Below are 7,532 nucleotides of genomic sequence, written 5' to 3' on the forward strand. Positions count from 1 at the left end.
AATCATTGGCGTTGAACGAGTACACATCTGACGCAGAGCGAAGCACGAGATAGTGACTTACTTATTATGACTACCAATAATTCAGTTATTATATAAATATATTATAGTTTATGTTGACAGATGATCCCTAATATTATACGCACTATATCACTATACTGTTATGAATATATGAATATATAATCATATTTTATATTAATATATATTATATATTATATATAAAACTATAAAATACACATATATATAATTAAATAATTTTAAGATCCAAGGACGAAGTAATCATCAACTTATTTGATTAATTTGAAGTTCATTATTTATATAAGAAATAATATTATAATTTTTTTAGGCAGATATTAATATTATTATTAACATATGACATATGTCACATAATATATAATATATATTACATAATATATAAGTATATATATATATTATATCAATATTAATAAATTATATATAAAATAAATAATATTCATGAATTAATTTCAGTTAAGAAAGTTGGCCGTTGAGACTAAGAAATAGACTCATGTGATTAACTAATTAATCACTATTATGATAAGATATATTATATATATATTATAGATATTAATATGTTTATAAATATCATAATATTAATATATTATATATTATAATGTTTATAACATTAATCATATATATATAATAAGATATATATAAATAGAATTATTATAGATGATTAATAGTATATAATAAATAGTAATAACGTAACGCGCAAACCTTAGTTTACTAGATGCAGACTCTGAACCATATTACTAAACCATTATTACTAAAAAATTCCAAGTACCTTTACCGGGTCCCCTTTCGAAATCCGCAATGCGCACTTCGAACGGAGGGTCGCCGTAGTTTTGGGTCCAGCTATGTCGAGGGTAGTAGAGACCGGTCCTCTTGTGTATCCCAGCCCGTCGATCGGCCTCCACAGTTTCTTGTAAGTGTTGCGAAATTGGTCCTGGTCGCCTGGTGGCACTCGTAACGTACAGTCGTAGAGAGAGACCGTAATTATATATTATATATAATATATATAATATAATAGACGTCACACGTACAACTACGCCACACCAGCACACCACACGTACTAAGCCGTACGTAACAGACCCACCGCACACACACTTACGTGTCGCCACAACAGCACATCCACACGAGCACGTACATTAACGCACACCATCAGCACGGCACACGTACGTACATTACACCCCGACACACAAACAACGTACATAACGCACACAGCCCCAGCACAAACACGTACATACCCACAACCATCCACAACAACACGGTACGTACATAGCCACCCGAACACAGCAGCAACGTACAATAACGCACACAGCAAGACCACACCACTTACCATACGCACCACCGATCGACACACACGTACGTACATACAACCGGACACACACAGCGTAATCATGAATCGCACACAGCACACACAAGGCCACGTAATACGCACACCATCACACACACGTACGTACATACAACCCCACACACACACGTCTACATACGCAACAGTCACACACCCACGTAACCATACGGCCACTACCATTCACCACACACGTACGTACATGACACCGGCCCGGACAACACACTAAACAGTACGCTGAACCGACAGCAAAGCACACAACGCCACTACATACCACCACCCCATCACACACATACGTACGGATCTACATACACCCGACACCACAGCGTAACATACGCACACCAGCACACACAACACGCCACGTACATACGCCAACAATGGCGCATCACACACACGGGTCGTACCATAACACCGGGACACACAACGTACAATACGCAGTACGCACGTACTGCCATACGGCAGGCACACGTCCCGTACATACGCAGGCGCGACCGCGTACACTAGCCACGCAACGCGTACATACGCAAACGCACTACTACAGTTCGGCAGCCCACAACGTAATATACGTGTACAACACGGAAACATACGTGGCGCACACGCACAGGTATAGTACGCAATGCAGATAAGGCCACACCGCACGCACAGGTATAGTATGCACGCCACATTGCATACGTACACACCACGTTACAACACATCGCACACGCAAAATACATTACGCAACAGATATATACGAACGGCACAACGTATATAATGTTTCGTAACATGGACACGATAGCCGCATCCGCGCACGTACGTACATAAACGCGACCAGTCCACCATACATACATAAAAAAGAAACTGGTACGCGGCACACATACATTAAACACAGGACATGCCTCTATTATTCTGTCCTGAATAAGCAAGCCACGCGATAATTACCAAATTACATCAACCCGATATTGTGGCTCCTACTCCTCATGCACCCAAGGCGTAGCTAAGGAATTTTGGATTGGGGGGGGGGGGTCTTCGAGCAGTAACAGGGGGTCTGGTGGTCTGAAAATTTTTTTTTATTGAGTTAAATGTAAAAATAGTGCTTTTAAAATCAAATTTAGACCGCTGCTTTTTAAACGAGGCCCAGGATTGCGCCAGCTACGGCCAGCCGCGCTTTTTAAAGAGAAAACGAAAATAGCAGAAGTTTTGTTAATTTTTTAATTTTGATTTTTGATTGGGCGTCCCTAAAAGCTCCAGGACCCCCCCCCCCCGTGGCTACGGCGCTTGCAATCGGTCACCTACCCTTACTTACCACCTGCGAGATATCTGCCCAAGGCAAGTTTCAGTTCATGCGGCAACCCGTACGGCGCCTCGCCCGACACCACACGCACGAACACATTCACCACGTTCGTGCAGTTAATGCGACAACAGATGGCCACCTGGGGTGGCCGTCGACGGTCTGTCACTAGCGGTGACAGACGCCCAGGCCGAGCGTAGCAGGCAGCGGCAGGACGGACGCGTGTCCATGGCGGCAGCACGATTAGCAGGAGCCTGCGAAGAAATGCCGCTTCTGATTCTTCATCAGTTGTTCCGCTCTCTTTCTTTCTTGTTTTTTCTGTCTTTGTTCCCTTTGTCCCGCACAACTCCTACCCTCTTCTTTGTTCTTTTCCACGCAATGACAGGGGACTTCCTACGGCCTCTTCTTTTGTTCTTTTCCCTCGCTACACCAACTCCTACTCTTCTTTCGTTCTTTCCCCGGCTAGGCAACTCCTACCTGGTCTTCTTCGTTCTTTCCGCTACACTCCTACCTCTTCTTTGTTCTTTCCCGCTACAACTCCTACCTCTTCTTCCGTTCTTCCCGCTACATACTCCTACCCTCTGTCCTTGGTTCATTTCTCCCGCGCATACAACTCCTACCCTCTTTCTTTGTCTTTCCGACGCTAACCAAACTCCTACCTCTTCTGTTGTTTCTTTTCCGTACAAACGCCAGCCTTCTTCGTGTTTCTCTACATTGTCTTCTCTGCCTCTTTCCTTTAAATAAGTACGATAACGTATAGTAAAGACACGCAAGCGCCGTAATGTTGCGTGATGTTTGTAGTTTTTGCGACCGACTGTTGAAACCTGTTTTTTTGTACACACGCAGGAGCAGCGGGCGGGAAGGGCCGTCCAGAACTAAGCGGTTCGTTTGTCTCTCTCTCTCTCGTCTGCTCCGCCAGTTAAGCAACTAATGTATCAAGGGCTCCGTTTTAATATATGTAGTAAAGTAGTTTAATTAAAAAAATGTCGACTGTAAAGGATTATGTAATGTGTGACTAGCAAATTGAAGCCAAACATCGCAGGATGTTAATCAATTCCTAACTGCCTAAATGCAACACCCGCCCACCTATGTAGGTAGCATTCTTAAGAAAATACAGGATGTAACCCCTATAGTAAGTAAGGTACACGTGAGTAGAACGTGATTTTGTAACAGTGCCAAACTCGATCTTACCACGTGAGAGGCGCTAACACACGTGGTAAATCGCATGTCCCAGGCACGTCATACACACACGAGCACAAACCACACATCCATACACACACAGCAGCGCCACGCATCACGCACACGACACACGCCCGCGGCAACGCAAAGCGCCCGCACTATACACACACAAAACACACACATAACACAACAGTCACGAACACCACAGCGCGCCCTCGCCCGGCACACCCACACACAGCACGCAACGCACGCACACACGCACGCACGCACACGCCACGCACCCACACACCCAACAAACCACACAACAGACACGCACCCGAGTCACGCTACTGCATGTAGTGGCGTGTCTACGGTACCTAGTGCCGCGGGTGCAAGGTGTAAAAATAGCCAGCGAGGAAATTTACTAGTTTCATATCAGACAGCCACCCGTGACCTGAAATATAGGATAGAGACTGTGTTATATTAGACTGATAGTAATAGACTGTGATATAATAGACTGGTTAAATATATAGGCTGTCCCATATAATTCGATAAGAGCCTGTACACTTGTAATATATATAAATCATAAAAATAACATAAAAGACTGTCGCAGCTTGATATGAGAGAATCAGTTCCGTGCGTCGCACCTTTTATATATCTAGAAAACCGGCTATACGCTATATAATCATGCTGTATATATAGGTATAATAATAAATATATATATATATATAGTATATATATATATATACTGTTACATTGGGGCCTATGTATAGCTGGTGGCCAAATGGTGAAGGTTTCAATCATAAACACGGCAAAGTGTGAACGCACAGAAGAAGCGAGAGAGAGAAAGAGAGACAGCGAGAGGGAGAAGGGAGCCGAGAGCGATGATAGAAGAGAGAGAGAGCCGAAGCGGAGAAGAGAGAGACGAGAGAGAAGAAGAAAGAGAGAGCGAGAAAGGAGAGAGAGAGCGAGAAGAGAAGCGAGAAGAGCGAGAAGAGAGAGAGAGAGAGCAGAGAGAGAGGAGAGAGAAGACAGAGTAGAAAGAATTATATTAAGTTGCTGCATTAATTATCTGTTTGTTTTTATCGACGCGGTCGCGATCAGTTCGGTGACTTAGACGCTGGTTCCACAGGTGCTAGACTGGATGCGACCGTGAACTCTCACGCGCCTAGGGGCCGATCGTCGTAGAGGTCCACACAAACCCGCGATGAGAATCCCCTCCATCTTTTAATTCTATCTCGACTACAACCAAGGTGAGGAACGCGACACAACCGGGCGTACCGGGCTGTAACTCACAAGAGGAGAGAAGCGGCAGGGTGAGAGAGAGAGAAAAGAGATGAGAGAGAGAGAGAGAGATGGGAGAAGGGAGAGGAGAAGAGAGAAAGAGAAGAGAGAGAAAGAGAAGAAGAGAGAGAGAGAGAAAGGAGAAGGGCCGGGGCCCGCCCGTGCGAGGCGTTGACGGGGCGCGAGGGGAGTTGAGGGGGCGAAGAGGTAGAGATGAGAAAAAAAAGAGAGCCAGAGAGAAGAGAAGGAGAGAGAGAGAGCGAAGAGCGGAAAAGGAGGGGAAAGGTGGAGGAGAAGGGTGAAAGAGCAAGAAGGGAGGGAAATAAAATGGTGATTTGGCGCCTATAGGAGAGATAATGCAGACGAAAACTGACGACAGCGCATGCGTGTCATAATAACGGCCACCATAACCAATATAAACCGAAAGAAAGAACAAGATCGTATAAAAGAAAATAAAATAGAGAAATTAATTACGTAACGAAATGCCGTTTGCGACCGACTGGCCTGTTATTTTTTGGCTCACCTGCAAAATTTTCATTTTTTGTGTTTAATAAAACCAAATGTATAGCACACTGTAAATATTCACAGTACGGTGGCATTACTGAATTAATAAGGAGCGAAAGTTGCAAAACAAAATTATTACTATGCTTTTAAATTTGTATTAACCAGTAAGATTAATTAATTAATTTGTAGTTTGTCCTATTTTAAATAGAAAATGATTGACAGGTAGCATCTAACCAATACTGAGTTGTGATACCCAAGCTTGTGATTCATTAACGTAGCTAATTAATAGGTTAAATCGTGGGTTAACTTAACTTGAAACTCACGTGATTATTTCTAATGACAATGTATCATTATGCATTGTAGAATCTAAGAAAAAACGTAACTCAGACAGTTGGAAGAAATGGTGATCAGTTAAATACACTTCCTAACCGATTAATAAAGCCACGTACTACAGGCCTGGTATACGCCAATGGCTTGACAGCGCGTGCATATTTGCTCATTAATTAGGGTTTAATCGTGGGTCAATTAACGTTTGAAACGTTACAGATGATTAATAAGCTAAGACATTCCTCATTAGCATTCGAATTATAGAAGTTCACAACTCAACAACTTCTTCCGCCCGAGAAATATGCGTATAATAGCCTAATGGCTTTGACCGCGCGTCATTAACAGCTTAATTAAGTTAGGTTAACCGTGGGTCAATTTAACGTTGAAAAACATCACAAGTGAATTATAGCTAAACCAATGTCTGCATTAGGCATGTAGAATTGATAAGAAAGCGTAACTCGAACTTCTTCCGCGAGATATGCGTTATAATAGCCCTATGGGCCTTGACCGCGCGTCAAATTACAGCTAACTTATTATGGTAATCCGTGTCAATTAACGTTGAAACTCACAGTGGTAATAGCTTAAGCCATGTCTTCATTAGCATGTAGAATTATAAGAAAACGTAACTCGACTTTTTCGGCGAGATATCGTATATATAAGACTAATGGCCTTGGAACCGGGCGCGTCATTAACAGCTAATTAATTAGGTTATCTGTCATTAACTTGGAAACTCACAGTGATTATAGGGCTTAAGCCAAATGTCTCCATTTAGCATGTAGAAATTATAGAAACATTAAACGAACTCAAAGTTTGTCGAGATATGATAGGTAAATACAGCTTTCCTACCGATAATATAAACCCTAGCTACCAAGGCCTGTATATAAGCCTATCGTTTGACCCCCGCCGCCGTGCATATTTGCTAATTAATTAAATTAATCGTGGGTCGCAATTTAACCTTGGAACTTAAAAGTGATTATAAGCTAAGACATTTCCTCATTAGGCAATGTAAAATTATAGAATCCACAAACTCCGACTTCTTCACGAAGATTACTGGCGTATAAGCAGCCCTTATCGGTTTGACGAGGCCGCCAGTGAAATAAATTGCTAAATTAATTAGGTTAATCGTGCGGTGCAATTAACAACGGAAACTCATCAGTAGCTTATTTCTAAGAACATGTATCATTATGCATGTAAATTATAGAAAACGTAACATCATACAGTTTGGCGGAGAATATGAAAGGTAAATACACTTTCGCTAACCGAATTATAACCCGACTACAGCCTGTTAAGCCTATCGGTTGACCGCTGCGTGAATAACAGGCTAATAAATTAGGTTAATCGTGGGTCAATTAACACGAAACTCAACAGTGCTTATTTCATAAGACATGTATCATTATGCACTGTAAAGAATTAAATGAGAAACGTAAACTCAAATACAGTTTGCGAAGATATAAGGTAAATACACTTTCCTATCCGATTAAACCCGTAACTACAGGGCGTGTTTTAAGCCTAATTCGTGTTTGAACCCACGCGCGTGAATAACAGGCTAATTAAATAGCTTAGATCGTGGGCAATTAAACTTGAAACCTGTACAAGTGATTATAGCTAAGAACATGTCTCATTAGG

Source organism: Priapulus caudatus, unplaced genomic scaffold (assembly GCF_000485595.1).
Source record: "Priapulus caudatus unplaced genomic scaffold, Priapulus_caudatus-5.0.1 Scaffold2290, whole genome shotgun sequence".
NCBI lineage: Eukaryota > Metazoa > Priapulida > Priapulimorpha > Priapulimorphida > Priapulidae > Priapulus > Priapulus caudatus.